The sequence below is a fragment of the Ambystoma mexicanum genome, chromosome 4p (assembly GCF_040938575.1).
Source record: "Ambystoma mexicanum isolate Mex_15411 chromosome 4p, UKY_AmexF1_1, whole genome shotgun sequence".
NCBI lineage: Eukaryota > Metazoa > Chordata > Amphibia > Caudata > Ambystomatidae > Ambystoma > Ambystoma mexicanum.
The window spans coordinates 240,766,000-240,783,729 of NC_090927.1; positions in this window are offsets into that span (position 1 = coordinate 240,766,000).

Sequence of the window (17,730 nt, forward strand, 5' to 3'; positions counted from 1 at the left end):
GAAAAATGTGTATAGTGTTGGCTTCCCATTTCAGTTCTTGTTTCTCCCTAGCTGTTTTTAGGATCAGGTCTCTGTCTCTGTACTTTAGTATGCGCGCTATAATGGGTCTGTGGTATGCCCCGGGTTTCGGCTTCGGAGCTAGAGACCTGTGTGCTCTGTCCACCATAAACACAGGCGACCATCCCGGCTCCCCCAGTAGTGTGTGCAGCAGGTCTTCCACCGCTTTTTCCATTGATCCTTTAATAGCCTCCTCCGGAACATCAATAGTACTGACATTATATCTTCGGGATCTTGATTCCAAATCTTCACACTTGGATTTCACTGTCCCTAGCTCGATGGCCATCGTTGACACTGTTGTCTTCAAGGTCTCCACAGCGTCCTCTGTGCCTGATATTGTTGTTTCGGCCTCTGTCATGCGAGCTGTTGTTTTGTCGAGTTGGCGTTTTTATACTCACAACAATAGCCATGATACCATCCAGCTTGTCTGTTAACGCTGCGAAACCTTGCTGCATAGCTTGGAAAACAGCCTGAGGCTCCATCATGGAGGCAGAGGGAATCTGTTCTGCCTGTGTGGGCATTTCTCCCTCCCTTTCAGGCTTGGTATCTTTCTGCATTGTGGTCGTAAACTTATCGATAGTACCTCTGCTCCTTTTATGGCCAAAGTTTTTGGGCATCGTTCCGGATCTGGAGAAAGTACCCTTTCCTCTAGATGCCTTTGCCAACTGCTTTGTAGTTGTACTATATTTCTGAGGCCAGGACCCGGTCTTCCAGTATTCCCTCCAATAGATGGTGGATTAAGCAGGGCAGGGGGGGGCCTGCTCGGCTCTTGTCAGCCTCCTTTCGCGTGTTCCAACATTCTGTTGTACATGGTGGAGCAGAATATGTTCGTTGGGGGGGTGGTTGCCCTCCCACCTCGCTGTCCCCCGCGGCTGCAGAGCTGCTCGCGAGCAGAGCGGAGGGTGCAACATCCCGCTACAGGTTCCGCCGTGGGCCGATGGGCCAGGGGTGAGGGCGATTCCTCCCTTCACATGATTCGCTGCTGTGGTGTTGGTGAATGGGGTCTGCAGGTGCTCAGCGAGGATCGGGGTTCCCGCGATTCTCCCTTTCCTGGGCGGGTCGGCCCCGACCGTCACTGCCACCTCGGGCTACTCCTGGGTCCACAACTCGGCTCTCACTTCACCGTTCCGGTCTGGATTTCACGTGGGCTGTCCCGAGGCATAGTTACACGTTCTGTGTAAATATCGCACCAAACCGAGGAGAATAAACAGATTTTTTAGGCTTTTCGACCCTGGACAATGCCGGGGCTCATTAGGGGGCTGCCATTTCCATCCATGCGCAACAGCGCCCCCATTGTAAATTGTCTTTAATACCCTTGCTAGAATTCTATTAAAAGAAAGTAGAAGCGGTTATCCTGTATGGATTAGAGCTATGCCTAGTGTTAAGGATTTCAATCAGGCGACATGCACACCTTGGTCTCAGCCAAGTATGTAGCGCCTAACTGAGGTGATTTTCTCCTTATTATGTGTATTCAAATTTGGGAGCTAATTTCCACCAACAGTTACATCCCCTTGCATTCTGGTCCCGCAAATTCTTGGCTCCCGAACTGAACTACGCAATCACGGATAAGGAACTGCTGGCAAACAAATCTGCATTTGATGCATGTAGACATTATCTCCTTGGGGCATGACACACGGTCATCGTCATCACAGATCATCTTCTGTTGGGACCTCTTTTTCGCAGACTACGACTTTATTATTACCTATAGACCTGGAGTGGGGAATGGAAAAGCAGACGCATTATCATGCATGAGTGAGGAAAAAGAAGCCTTTACAGCATCCAATCCCTTGGCCATCATTCCTGAAGAACGAATTCAAACCATGATCGGTTTAACCACGTGTATAGATGACTTAAAAAACAGTTTACAGTCACAAATGACTCAGGTAAAACAACAGGAATGGCTTTTAAAGGGTGATAGGTACACCATCGAGAACAATTTACCATATTTCCAAGGATGGTTATATATCCAGGACAAGAAACTGCAAACTCAAATCATCACAAACTACCATGATTCATTAGTGGAAGGACAGCCTGGAATAGCCAGGACACAGGCTAAAGTAAAACAAAACTAATGGTGGCCCACTTGGAGGAAAGACGTTGCACGATTTGTTACGACCTGTGGTGTCTGTGCACAGCACAAATCTCAGAAGCAAAACCCTGCTGGGTTACTACATCCGTTAATGTTTCCACCAGTACCTTGGCATACACTATCAATGGACTTTATCATGGATCTTCCTCTGTGCAATGGTTACAACACCATCTTAGACATCGTAGATTTATTCTTAAAAATGGCCCCTTTCATCCCTCTGAAAGGACTTCCAACTGCATGAACTCTCGCCACTGTGTTCTTGGACCAAATTGTCCGGTTACATGGATTTCCATGAATCTTGATATCGGATCTTGGGATTCAATTTGTTTCCACCTTTTGGAGACGGTGTTGTGCGATTGCCAAAATCGCCCTCCGGTTGTCCACTAGCCACGACCCTCAAACCGATGGACAAACTGAGGGAACCAATCAGACACCAGAACAATATTTATGATGTATGCTTTAGCATTCCGAAAACTCATACTTTGTGCAAACTCCATTCTATACTCTACAGGGGAGACATTCACGGACATCAATGTTTGATCCACCTGACACGTTGGAAATGCCAGCAATAAAAACCTTACACAAATCCATAATTCAAGTTCTTGAAGAAGCAACAGAACAATTGAACAAGGACAAAGAAAGACAAAAACTGCTGACCAACATTGAAAAGAAGCTCCCAAATACCAGTCTGGTTAGCATCTAGACACATACCTTTGAATGGACCACGGGCCTTCCACCCCAGGTATCTGGGCCCCTATGCTATCAAAGCGATAATCAACCCTGCCGCCATGAAATTGGAGTTACCATCGCACATGAAAATACACCTGGTATTTCATGTTTCACTCCTTAAACCTATGAAACCAAATACACAGATTGATTCTCGGCCAGAGCCCTAATTACTAAATGGGGAACCTGAATACAAAATTAAGTCTATCTTCGATTCCAAGGTGGTTTGATCCAAGCTATATTACCTAATAGACTGGAAAGGATACGGACCTCAAGACCGAACCTGGGAACCAAGCGAATATGTTCATGCCCCTCAATTGGTCAGACAATTCCATCATAATAACCCCACCAAACCCGGCCCGGAGGAGTACCATCCTTGAGAGGGGCCTTGAGGGGGAGTGCTGTCATGGCCACTTGCCCAGGATCACAAGAGTGGTACCATCAAGTGGAGGGAGCATGGGGCATCATGGGTCACGCACATCCCGTTGGGACATTTACACATGGGGGGGCCTGTGTGGACACAGTCCTGGCACCTTTGGCGCCAGGCTCATGGAAAGATTTAAAAAATACATTTCCATTATGGGCAAAAGTTCTTAGAATGAATGTGCTTAGAATGAACAGGAACTCTTTCATTATGAGCAAGAATACTCTCAAGAACTCTGTGTAACTTGTCATGGTGTGGTCTCCATCTGCATCTGCACGTGCAACTTCTAGGAGTGGCTAGCTGTGGCATGCAGAACTTTGCTAAGGGGCGTGGCTTTAAGAGCTCAACTATAAAAGCCAGCCCAACCCCAAGGCACACGCTTCGCATTATTCTGCACCTCTGTGCAGCGTAACCCAGACCGTTGACTGGGATTCACCTTACCTGGAGTTCTCCAGCCATCTTCATCCGTGCTTCTCTGGAGAATCCTGATCTCACCTGTACGCTTCCTCCTAGCACCGCGGCTCACCTGCAAACTTCTCGGAGTGTGGACATCTTTTCCCTGGCACTGAGGCTCACCAGCAAACATCTCAGAGCGCAGACATCTTCTTCCTGGCAACACGGTTCACCGACAAACACCCTGGAAAACAGACAGCATCATCTGGGTAGGTGAAAACAAGGATGGACACTTAACAGACATTACGTTAAGAGCTCGCTGCCATTAAAACCTTGCCCCTTCCCTAAAGCCATCACTCACCTGCTGCTGGACATCGCAGTCACATCCATCTTTGGCTCAGCCTCGTTCTGCGCCTCCACAGCCGTTGTTAGGCCGCATTTCAATCTATTTGGGAGAAAACAGAGAGAAACGTTATTCAGTGCAAATCAATCACATTGAGAGCAATAACATCAAGACATTGAGAGGGAAAAGACAAAGACATTGAAAGAAAGCAGAAAGAGAGGAAAAGACAAAGACATTGAAAGAAAGCAGAAAGAGGGGAAAGGACAAAAGACATTGAGAGAAAGCAGAAAGAGAAATTTAGTCGCAGCCGGACTGGACTAATACTCCGGAATCAGTGAAGGAACTAGATTCCACCAACAAGTACCCCTGCCGTAATGTGGGATGTAGTGACCCACTTTTGATCTGCTGTGCTGCATCACTCTGTTATGGTGAGGCCAGACACAGCGAAATGGCAGCAAAACCCTTGTGTGCGCCAAAACCCTGGAAAATCGTGCTTTTCAACGTACAAAAAGATGGCTGCCCAATCTGCCACGCATGTTGTCAGTGGTGGAACAGAGCTCTCACTTCTGAAATGAGTCACTGGGCTCCACAACAATTGAAAGTGGAGTGCAGAAGGAAAAAGCAGTGCGTTGCTAGATGAAACACCAAATCTTGCTTTCAATCACTTTTTCTTTGTTGCTGAAACTTCCGAATGCCGGTACAGAACACCTTCAAATAATCAAAATTCTTGCTGGATGCTACAATCACTTAGTTTAAGAAATCATTGTTAATTTACAAGGTCCTGAAAAGCTGAGAGCTAAAGAGATTTCCACAGCAAAAGTGGCCTGCCTGTGGATCTTTCAGAAATCTCTGTGCAGCAGAGGGCTGCTGGGATGGCAGCTGTCAGGGGCCTGCCTGATTAAACTTTAACATGTATAAACTGAAAATCGAATGTTTGCAATCTAAGAGGCCTGTTACTGATAGTAACTCATATTGTAATGGTTTTGATCCCATGATTTAAAATCTGGAATGAGAATTCTAGCTGCTATTTGATCCAACAAGTTTGTTTTGTGCTAAGGAAAAGGCCACAGAATGTAACAATTAATTTAAACCTGGCTGAAGCTGCAGAACCTGAATAACAGGTTTCTCACAGAAGGAAGGTCCTTCCCCCCAGCAGGAAATCATGGTGTTAATTACAGGGTAGGAAAGAACCTGGTCTACAGAGGCAAAAGGGAACAATGACAAGCTGCAGAGCAGGAAATTCGAAGTGTAAAGACAGTCGTAAATGGCCTCTGCAAGGAGCAAACTTGGGGGATGGCTCCTGGGCTTCCAGGGAGAGACCAAGGGGAGGAGCAAAACAACCATTTGCTGCTTAAGAAGGACAAAGAACATATTTTAAGAAGACTGATAACTTTCTATTTAAAATTGTGAACAATATAAAAATAACAGAGAGGTTAATGTAATTTCTAGGTGCACGAGTGAAGAGGCGCCAGAACTGTGTGATGACACTCGGTTTCTCTCCTCCTATCAAGGCAGAGGGAAGACTTTGACCCAATCCCCTTTCAAAGTGGCAAGCTTAGGCTGAACCAGCCCGCACATCCCTTTATGATGGCATTTCATAGCATAAATAGGGACAGCTCACCACACATAAGGACAGACAGATTCACTATCCTGATGCTGGCCGATCACCCTGCTGCTGACTCTACATCTTCCTTGCACCACACTCCAGAAATTTGGAAAAGCAAAAGGCCCATTGCATAGCTGAACCATTCTCAGCTAGGCATCAAATTCCAGAACAGAACCCCACAGGCCTAAGGGGAAGCATCAAAATACAGCCGGGCTGTGCTGTTACTGCTTGCCTGCTGAAAAGAAGCAACCTCAGGACCAGAAGGGCAGATCTGATCCAGTCCTGTGCCGTGCTGTGACCAGAGCACTTTGCTGACCCTATCCAGTCCTGTGCCGTGCTGTGACCAGAGCGCCGTGCAAATCCTGACCAGTCCGATGTGCCCAGCCGTCTTTCCTAAACCCGATCCAATCCCACAACCAGAACTGACGGTCCCATTTAAAAATGAATCCAGTGAGTATCAATAGGAAGAGTTGTGTCCCTAGTATATGTACTTTGCATAGTCTTATCCCTATCTTAGACCCATCCTATCTTGTAATCAGAACCTGTATTGTTAGGAGTATTGCTGCATTGTCTGAAACCTCTCTCCAACCCATCCTATCTTCCTCCATAACCAGTATTGTTAAAACTATCTCTGCACTGATCCTTTTCTCATCTGAAGAAGGCGAGTTTCCTTAGCAGGCAGTCACCCTGATCAAGTGACTGTGTTCCTGTGTGGTATTTGTTTTGTTCATAGTCATCCTTTAGTGTACGCAACCCATTTGTCATTTTAAAAGTGCATTCCTGTTTTCCACTCTTGCGCCTATCTCAGAAAAACAACCTCTACTAAAACGTCTGTAATCAATGCGATTTTCCCGTTATCGCGATTATCACGCAGTTTAGGTTAGTTTAGTTTAGTTATTTGTATAGCGCCGCCTGACCCTGGGGCATCCAGGCGCTTGACAGGTTACAACATAGCAGTAAATTGTAAGCATAGTCAATATGTAAACAATACAGGTATTATAGACATTATAAACAGTTACTGGTGATGTACATAATATGACATCATTTACAAGGTTTGAGATTGTGCAGAATGGATAATAAATGGCGTTCTAAACTTCTTTGGCCAGTAGCCAAGTTTTGGCACTTTGTCTGAATCTATGAAAGGATGGTTCGGATCTGAGAACGACTGGTAGTGAGTTCCAGAGTTTTGTGGCAAGCACAGGAGAGCTTGAGCTTGAGCCTCCTGCTTTTTGGAGTTTGTATCTAGGGATATTTAGGCAGTGTGTTTGGGCTGATCTGGTTGGGTGAGATGGGGTGTGGTGTGTGAAGTTGTCTGAGAGGTATCTGGGTGCTTGATTAGATAAGCATTTGTGAGTGAGTGAGAGTGTTTTGTATTTGATTCTTTGATGTATAGATAGCCAGTGGCAAGATCGTCTGGCGTCAGAGATGTGTTTGTGTTTGGGAATGTTAGGAGCTGCTCTTAGAGCGTTGTTTTGGATAACTTGCAGCTTGCTGATATTTTTTTGGCTGGTACCCAGGTAGAGAGTGTTGCAATAGTCGACTTTAGAGAGAACTAGTACTCTAGCTAAGGCGGTGCAGTTAGAAGGTGAGAGGTAAGGTCTGCTGGCATTGATGATCTTACATTTGTAAGCGGTGGCGGATGATATGGCGTTGATCTGTCTTTTCAATGTAAGGGAGGAGTCAAGGTGAATCCCAAGAGTTTTGACACTTTTAGAGACGCAAATGTTGTTGCCGTCGATGGTGAAAGTCTGGTAAAGTTTGTCGAGTTTAGTGAGTCTGGATTGTGAGCCTAGGAGAAGAAGCTCAATCTTATCGTCGTTGAGGCACAGGCCGTGTTTGGCCATCCATTCTTGGATAATGGAGTAAATGTTGTTGAGTACTGTGTTATCGGTGGAATAGTCGCCTGTTAATGGGATGAGTATTTGGGTGTCATCTGCATAATTAGTGTAGATGACGCCCAAACGGTCTAGTATGTCGAAGAGGGGTTTTGTAAATACATTGTATAATGTGGGGGAGACACAGGAGCCCTGGGGGACGCCGCATGTGACTGGGGCTGGTTTGACACAGGCTGTTGGAGTAAAGACCCTCATGGATCTGTTGTTCAGGAAAGACTGAATCCATGCATTAGCTTTGTTGGAGAATGTGGCTGCTGAGGTTAAATGTTTACAGAGGATGTTATGGTTAACCAAATTGAAGGAGGCTGACAAGTCGATGAGGAGAAGAAGGGCTAGTTTGCCGTTGTCTTTGATGTTGTCCATTTGTGTCTTGAGGTCGATCAGGGCAGTCTTGGTGCTGTGTTTGGGGCAGAAGCCTGATTGTCATTGTCCTAGTAAGTTGTTTTTCTCAAGATGGTTCTGTATCTGCGGGTAGGCCGCTCTGTCAAGGATTTTTAGGAGGAAGGGCACAGTCGTAATAGGTCTGTAGTTCATGGGAATACTAGGGTCTAAGGTGGGTTTCTTGAGAAGGGGTAGAACCCAAGAATCCTTTAGGTTGTTAGGTACTATGCTAGATGTGAAAGATGAGTTTATAAAGGCTGTGATGAAGGGAGCAAGATGTTTGGCTGTGTCCTTGATGACTGGCGCTGGGCAGGCATCACCTTGGCATTTGGATGGTTTCAGCAAGTTAATTATATCTTCAACCTCTTTCATGGTTATGGTGGAGAATTCAAATAGGTTATTGTCATCCATTCGTGGGATGTGGGAGGGAGTGACAGGATTATCTGCGAAAGTGAGACTTTCTTTCTTTGACTCGAGTTTGGCTTGTAACATAGCAATTTTGCCAAGGAGAGCTTCTTGTATGTTGGTACACCAAGAGATGACTTTGGTACATGTGTCTGGGATGGGGGAGGGGGACTCGAGGTCTCTCAGGATGTTAAAGAGCTGTTTGGTGTTGGAATTGGTGTTGCAGATTCTTTCGTTATACATGTTTGTTTTTGTTTGGATGATTGTTGCCTTGTAGGTATTGGAGGCTAGTGCGTAGGATGTTTTATTGTTAATAGAAGGAGACTGTTTCCACGCTACTTCAGCTTGTCTTTTGTTTTTGCAGAGAGTTTTTAGTTCGGGAGTGAACCAGGAGTTGAGATGCGCTCGTGGTTTGGATTTCCGTAGTTTGAGTGGTGCAACAGTGTTTATGGCTTTAAGAATGGTTGTGTTGTATAGATCTATTAATTCAGTGGGGCTGGTAGTGGTGGGTGAAAATTTGATGATGGGTTGGAGTAGAGGAAGGAGTTTCTCAACTGTGATATTTTTGCTGTTTCTTGTGATAATAGGTGGAGCATTGGGAGGGGAAGCAAGTGTTTGGATGTCTTTGTTGATGGTGAAAGTGATGAGGTGGTGGTCAGTCCAGGCGCATGGTGTGTTAGAGAGGATGGTGGTATGGCAGTTGAGGTCAGCTATCCAATCAAGGATGCAGCCTTTGTTGTGTGTGGGTTGTGATATGTGGTGGGTGAGACCTAATTCTGAGATAGTGTTAGCGATGGTGTTTGCTTTATCATCTTTGTTCTCATTAAGTCCGAGGTTGAAGTCACCAAGGATAAGTATTCGTGAGTTGGGTTTGGTGTTGTTGGAGAGCAGGAGAGCTATATCATCAGTGAACGATGATATGGGGCCTGGCGGTCTATAGATAAGGTGGGTGGTGATTGTGCTTGTGTTGGTTGTGGATAGTTTGATGGTGAGTAATTCCGCAGATGGGAATGACTGGTTTTGTATGTGTCTTATAATGAGGGAGCTTTTTGCAATAATGGCTACACCGCTGCCTTTGGTGGTTTGTCTGTCTGTGCGGCAAATGGTATAGTCATTAGGCATAGCCAGCGCTAGTGCAGGGCCCGAGGCAGCATGGAGCCATGTTTCTGTGTTGGCTATGAAGTCTAGATCATTAAGGGAGATGATGTCAGCTATGGGCATGGGCGACTAAGGATCTTGCATTGATGAGTGCGCCTTTGATTATTTCGGTGGTGGTTAGGCGTGGTTTTCTGTTGGGTATGCATGGTTTTTTGTTCAGTATGCAGGGGGAGGAGACATTGGAGCAGGGAGTGCTCTGGTCAGGAGCTAGATAGGGTGAGTAAGGTGAGTGGCTGGTTTGGGTTTGGTTTTCATTTTTCTTAGGCCTGAGTTAAAAGGAGTCAAAGTGGTGTGTGTCCTAGATCTGAGGTGGTCGAGTCTTATTGTGCTTATGCTGGGGTAGGAGTTACTAATTGTGAGGTTGTTAGGGCTGGGTATGCAAGGGATGGTGGCCTGCATGGCTTTTTGGATACTGTAGGTGTCTGCTGTTGGGTGGGACTCAGAGAAGGCAGGTTGGAAAGGGTTTGTATTGGGTAGGAATGGGGTGGGACAGGGGATGGGATGGTGTCTTGGGCAAGCTGGTCTGCTGAGGCCATTGGAGTGGGAGAGGAAGTACGTTCCTGTGCATGGGAGGTCCTGAGGGACCAGGAAGAATGGAAACATAATGATGTTGGTCCAGATTAGCATAACTGATTGTTGGGATGGCCTAGAAGCACTTGAGAACTAGATTCTGGAGACCGATATTCTGAGCAAGTCTGCAGTCAGAATAGGCAGAGGGGTTCAGAGTCTAAATGTCTAAATACAGAGTAAGCACAAATATCTGGATGTAGTTATATTCAGTGGTCGCAAGCTAATAGCAGGGTACGCACGGTTGACTAGGAATAAAGTATGAACAATGTATGTGCAGATACCTAGAAGCAAATAGGCACAGGTCATACTTTCAAGGTACAGTGTATATGCAGGTCATACTTTCATGGTATTGTGGCAATGCTAGCTAAGAGCAAGGTGGGTACAGGAGTTTCGTTCAGAGAATTCAAAAGCGAGTGTAGCTAATTTCAAAATACACACTTTTAGACTTTTATGTGCACGTTTCTAAATAAGGTTCTTTCGCAATGGTCGCAGGCTAAGAGCAGTGAGGGAGCAGTAGGTTAGTATTGAGGCGTACATGGGTGTCTGGAAACTAAATAGGCACAAATGTTTGTAAGCAATACTGTCACAGTAGTTATTATAGTTGGCGAGTTGCTGGTAAATGCCAGGCTAAGGTCAAATAGTTACATTATAACTGCATTCATTACAGGTGCAAGGTTTAGCCTAGTTCACGAAATTTTGTAATATGAGTGGCGGGGTCCATGGGAAGTATAGTGCGCATGGGAGAACGGAGCATAAGATAGAAAACAGAGTAGTTGGCTAATTACGTTTAGTATACTTGCACTGAGAGTATGTGGGTAATCTAGACAATGCTGCAGAGGCCCTATTTTAGGGCATGCAAGATGCCAGAAGTGCACAAATTCTGGGGCATGGGTAGCATGGCATAGGGGGTAGTTCTTACTGAGGGCATGCAAAGGTCCATGCAGCTCAGGGTGCTACAGAGTTAGTCAGCCAGCCTAGTATAGCTATTCATGATGTTTTTCTGATGGCACCGCAGACACTGCTCCAGCAGTGCAAGGGGAGCTAATGCTCCACCCGAGCCGAGGTAAGAAGTGGTGAGGGGAATCTCCTTGCGGCTCCGATACGGCTGTAGACAGGCTCAGACAGGAGATAGCCTTGGTGGTCTGGGCCTTAGTGGGAGAGGCCGGCTTCGCCTGCCGGCGTCTCAGGATTGGGCAAAGAAACAGAAGGCAGCCAATCGGCAGAAGGGCTCGGCCAGCAGGTTGGGCAGCCTGAATCGAAAATCATAGGACACATGCGGCGGCCATCTTGAGAGGTTGTAATACCTCGTGGATAATGGTGATTTCGATGAAACAAATGAAGCAGTGAAAAGTTTGCCGCACATTTTTGTTTTGGGAAATTTCTACATGTGCAAAACAGCTTTTAATTGCTTCCGACTTGAATTTTTAGCTTTTTCTCTTGTGTTTGCTGGGGGAAAGTGGGATGGATATTCTGTTTGAATTCTGCCATTCGAGAACCTATTCTCTCCTCCGATCTCTTTACATTACCTATTGGGGGTTGAGGGCTATGCAGGGGGAACCTTTAACCTTTAACCACACTGCTATCAGATCTGAACCCACACAAAAGTATTATTTCTGTGCTGATTTGTTTTGCTCACTACCTCCTCCTCGTGTATTAAAGTGATTATTCAGTGTTACCTCACCCCATTGGTGATTGTTGTGTACCCATTGAAACCTATTGTGATTAATTTTTAAATACATAAATAAATATTACCTTTGCAAACCAGCCTGATTCCTGGATCAGGGTGACCGTGGGGTTCCAGGAGAAGGGCGTGATATGAGTGGCATATTGTTCAGAATAAAGAACTTTTAGACAAAAATAAATAAGGATTTCAGTTGTGCACTAAATGTTAGGCGTTGACTTGGGTGTGTTCCGGATTGAAATCACTTACAGCTTGGGGACTCGTCATGAGATCCTGAATTAGACATTCCACTTCTGCCAGTCTAACACAGCGTGCTAAGTGACAGGGTACATACACCTTGTTGGGCTACCATATTGTGCTACACTGTAAAAACACCCTTCAATAGAAATACTCAAAGGAGTTAGGCCTGTTTTGCAAAAGTAAAGTAATCCTGAGATAAGTCAGAAGGAAATTAATATTTCCGGAATGGCGACCCTAGTTGAAGTCAATATGGCAAGGGAACACCTACTGCACACATTTGTTTGTCAGGGGTGAATGGTTAGAGCAGGATGAGAAAGTCTGGCCACAGGAAATCAAACAACAAAACACTACCACAGAATTAGATAAATGGCAGGACCAGGGTCCATTACACCAGCCACTTAGTGAATTGTATATCGCCCCAAAAGTAAAAGAAGAGCAATGTAAAATTGCCAAAATAGTGGCTTACCTGTGTCTCCATATTGGAGTAATACAGGAAAAATATGCTGAAAGCCTACATCTGGCAAAGAGGCAAGTACAATCCCTAGGGAAAACCCAAACAGATCTGGACTCTGCAGAGCAAAGGCTACAAAAGAGCCAAGAATATGAGAGAGAAACCAGACAGTACGTGACAAAAGTAAAGGAAGATCTGGATCTCCTGCAGCAAGAGAAGGCAGAGCAAGATACCAAACTACTGACACTGCAAAAAAGAGTGCCAAGAAAGGCTAGATTCGCTACAACAGAGCCAACAAAAGCTGGAACAGCAATTAAATTGTAATAGAGCCTGCGCAGGGCAGATGGTTGCCCTAGAAAATCAGATTTGTGAACTAAAGGAGGAAAATAATAAATTAATAGTGAAGGATCCACACACTCAAACAGATTTTGATGAGGAGCGCCAGAAATTATATGCCATTAAGAAACAAAGGGACGCCCTAGGCCAGGAAGTCTGCCATTTAAAAACCAAGCTAGAAGAAAATCACCTAGTCCTTCAGGGACTGCGTGAGCTCAAAATGGACTACGAAACACTGCTAGAGCATACCAGGAGGGAGGAAGATGCTCTGGCAAAGAATAATCAGGCCAGTAAGGACCGAACTCAAGAGGTGAGCCTCCTACAGCAAAAATTGGCACTATACTCCCAATGCAGGCAGGAAGCACAGAGAGACAATGAGGCTCTCTGTGAAAAAAATGACAGGCTCCATAGACATATAGCCATGCAGGAACAACTCATAGAGACCAGTAAATCCTTAATAGAAGAACAAAAGTGTCAGATTCTCGCATGTCATCAGGGAGTATGGGCTGAAAGAGATGAGATCAGATGAGAGAGGGAAACCCCTGAGCATAACCTCAGGACCCCTTTCATCAGGGATTTGAATCCTTTCAATTCCCTGAACTCTGCCACCCCCATGTCCACTGGCTCCTATAAACCAGGGGCCACGGGGATGGTAGACTTCAACCCGATAGGAAATATGGGGCTAATAGGTCAACGCCTTCCAGAAATGGATGGGCGGGCTTCTATGTACAGGTTTCCAAATACTAGGGCCAGTGAGGGGAGAATCAGAGAACTGGATCCTCAGAAATACCACATACATAGGGATCAGTCAGTGAAATTTGGTGGGGGATTCCATGAGACTAGGCCCACTAAGAGCATACTAAAAACCTCTTCCCAGCTAGGACAGTGGGGGGTTACACAACCAATCCTGGGAGCAAGGAAGAGTCAAAGGACTCTTCTGAGTGCCACAGGTGCCAAGAGACTAGGCCCCCACATTCTGCCAGCCATTCCCAAGCTCGCAGAATCCGGGAGAGTCTAGAAGATCAGACAGCCACCTCTGGTAGCATTGCCTCTGAGTCAGAGGATGAGTGGACCAGGGTGACCAGAACTAAAAAGGCTAACAAAGTCAAGAGAGCTTTTCTCAAGGATCCCCTGAAACAAATAAAAGCTATTAGGAGCATCATCCCACCCTACCACAAAAATGCCAAATATTGGGTTTGGGAGCACCTTGAATTATTTGAGCAGATGATGGAGACTTTCCACCTGAAGGACAGCCAAAGCTGTATTCAATATGTAAAATGGACATTTTCACCTGAGTACTCCAGCTTCTTTGCGGGGCTGGAGGATCAGAACCATTCCAGACGGTCACCTGTAGGGCGGCCATCCTGAAACATTTTTCTATTCATCGAAACCCTCAAGAGGCCCGCAAGGCAGCCTACAACCTACAATGTGGGGAAGACCAGGACCCACAAGAATGTGTCCAGGAATTGAAACCCGCCTTTGCGCAGACCACTAGAAGGGTGCGCACTGATAGCAAGGAATTTGGGAACACCTTCTTTCATGAGAAAATATCAATAGACTGGGTCATTGAACAAGCAACGCGCATCTATGAAGTGCAGAAACCACTAGAAAGTAAGACTATTAGCAAAAGCCCCAAACCAACCAACACCCCTGCTGCTGCCAAGGTGGCAGAGGTGAAGGTTGCCCCCATTTTAGATCTGAAGATGGGGGGGCCTAAAAACCTTCCTGTGCAGAATCCGAACAACCCCAGACCCAGAATCCCAAACAGGGAGTCAGGGAGGTAACCCCACAAATGGGACCCCTAAATCCCCTGACTACATCAGTCCACGCTTCAAGGGCAACAAACCCAACCCTGGGCTATGTGTGGACTCCCCCAGCCCAAGAAGTGGGGGGGTCCAACCAGACAGCTGGAAACCCAGGAAACGTCCCTCCTCACTTTCCTCAGGAGGGCAGTAATAGCACAAATGCCGGACCAGATTTCTTTCCCCGGTACCTGCCAAATCTCAACCCCCAAAACAACCCTTCTTTCTTTCCCCACTTTCCTGAGCCTAGACAGCCCAATCCGGGAGAGGGGAGGCCTAGGGCAGAGGGGTACCCAAACTATCCTAAGCAAGGGTATTATGCGAGAAGGGATAGTTACCCTTCCCGGGATCAACCCAGGGTAGACCAGAGGACCCCATACCAGCCAGAGCGTGTGTCCCAACTGGAGCACCGGGTCCAGAACATGGCACAGGATCTGGGTCGCATGCTGAGGGCTCAACAGAACCCTCAGGTGAGCATGGTGGCTCAGAACTGCTCAAATCCAGGGTCTGGTGCTCCAGAACAATGACCGGGGAAGAACCCTGACAACCCACCGGTTCCTAGGGAAGAGGTACAAGGGGAAGGGGGTTGTAAAGCCTTAGAGGAAGCTTCCTTCCCCACTTGTGGAAAGCCCCTGGAAACCCAGGAAGCAGGACCAAAATCTCCTGCCCCAAAAGTCTGCAACCCAAGGAACAGAGGGGGGTAGGAGAAATAAAGAGCCTAAAAAGCCCCAATTTGTGTAGAAGGTGCAAATCTTCCAGTTTGAAGGAGAAGGATCCTCAGAGAATTCTGAGGAAAAGATCTTCTCCTTCAGGGATGGGGGAACTCCTCCCAAAGAAAAATGGGTCCCAAAAGATCCAAATCCAGACTGGGTAGACGTGGGGACCGAGTTAAAAAAATTGCCCCTCATCAAACCCCAGAATGACCAGCACGAAAATCCCCTTGTAAAAACCCATTCTGGTGACTGCCTCCAAAAAGGGGGGGCTGCCCAGAACCGGGGGAGCCCAAAACGTCCCCCACATCTAGCTGTCACCTTTTTGTTACAGGTTCCCAAGATCCCAAACAGAATCCTGCCCAAATCACCTCTCTGTCAGTATCCAAAGCAAAGAAATTAACCCACCAATTGGCCAAAAATGTGCATTATCTTTGCCCCCTTGAAGAAAAGGAGGGAAGATTTTATGCCCCGGTCCAAATACAGGGGCAATGTACAATTTTGGCACTGGTGGACACTGGATCCCAAGCCACCCTTCTGTCAAAAAGGGCATTTGATCAGCTGAATTCGGGAAGGGGGGAGAAATACCAAATCCCTCTCACCCCTCTTCCTGGACAACTTCAGAACTTCGATGGGGAGGAAATTCCTGTTGAGGGGACTGCGGATTTAGACGTTAAAATTGGGCGACACAAGGTGAAGCACCTGGTCATAGTTGTGAATCCAGAGGGCACACCATGTTTACTAGGGAATGACATCCTGCATAGATTGTCTCACCTCATAGATTGTGTAAACAAGGTCCTCTGGACCCAGACTAACCGACCAATAAAACTGAAACAGAGTGTCAACCATGTTAGTTTAAATGGCACATGCCACATGGTTGAACAAAAACCTGACCAAATTGAGTTCCACTTCCAGAATAATCAAATCCCAGACGTGACAGTAATTGCAGTAGGACAACAAACTGGTGATGGGGAGTCCTCTCTATTTCTGAAAATCAACCTTCCTTCCAGTCTAAGGTGGCACTCCAGACTGGAAGGAAATACTCTGAAATTCTATACCAATTCACAATCAGAAAATCCCACTCCTATAGTCCAAAATGATGGGAAATCAGCTCAAAGCTTGGCTGATATTCAGAAAATTGGCGAGCAGTTGTTCATCCCTATTCAGTTAAATGAGGGGAAGGACTCTGTTCTCGCCTGAGTATGTGTGAACAATGGTAAGAGCTTCATCAGCAAGGCCATGTTCCGCAAACTCCCAAAAGATCCAGCCATTCCCACATTTAAACTGGTAGACAAAGGGGAAATGGACCTGGAAACACCCAATTCCAAACATCTCCTGCATAGCAGGTGTATGCTCACATTTTCCATAGGCAACAAGAGCATAGTCTATAATAGTTGGGTTTTGCGAGATGTCCCTGCTGCATTTTATTTAGGCAGTGACATTTTCAATCGCTTTGCCATTAGTTTGGACCTAATAAACTTCAAAGCTTGGTCCCGATTAGCAGGTAATCCCATGGACTTTTATGACCCAGAGAAAGCATTTCGGTCAGCTCAAGTGCTGCCATATGCAGTTGAAATTCAGATTGGAGAGGAAGTCACCATCCCAGAATGGACCTGACAATTTTCACTGGAAGTAAAAATGAAAAGAGGACAGAAACTGAAAAATCCTGACGCCTATGTACATCTAAATGCTCATTTCCAACAGCAAGGTTTGGGGGTAAACCCAGCACCACTAGTAAACATAGAAAACAACACCTTTCCAATAGAGGTGGATAACTGCGACCTAAAGAGTATCACTCTGGGCGCAGGCACCATTATTGGAATGGCGGTTGATGACCGACATTTTTCCATAGATTTAGGTAACGGACTGTTAGGGCCAATCCCCAAGGACTGTTTTGACAGTGATAGTGACGACAACACCAGACAGGATCTTCACCCGGCATGGGGGAAATTTCCTGGTGTACTCTTCCTGCCCTTATGGTAAGGAAGATGTGACCTGTGACTTCAGGAGGGAGGAGGTGATCTTTCAAGTCCACAAGGACAGCCTCCCCCACCTGAAGCCATCAGTCCAAGTCAGTACTCTGACCAGGGACTTCTCCACTCAGCTGGAGGAGGCCAGTGAGATAGCCAAACCAGATGTCTTTCCAGGCTTCAGGCAGATGATTGAAGAGAGATTCAACCTAGCTGATGCCTGTGAGGCTATGGAGCAAAAGAAAAAATTAAAACAAGTTTTCTTAGATTTTCAAGATCTCTTTGCGGTGGAGTCACATGACTGTGGTTGCACCGAAAACCACACAACATCAATTCCCACGCACCCTGGCATGACTCCATTGTTTATGAAGTAATATCACTTGCCTCTCGCATCAATGGAGTTCCTTACTGAAATAATTAAGAACCTGAGTCCCGTGGGATAATTCGTCCAGTCCACAGCACCTTCAATAATACGGTGCTGGAGATTTTGAAA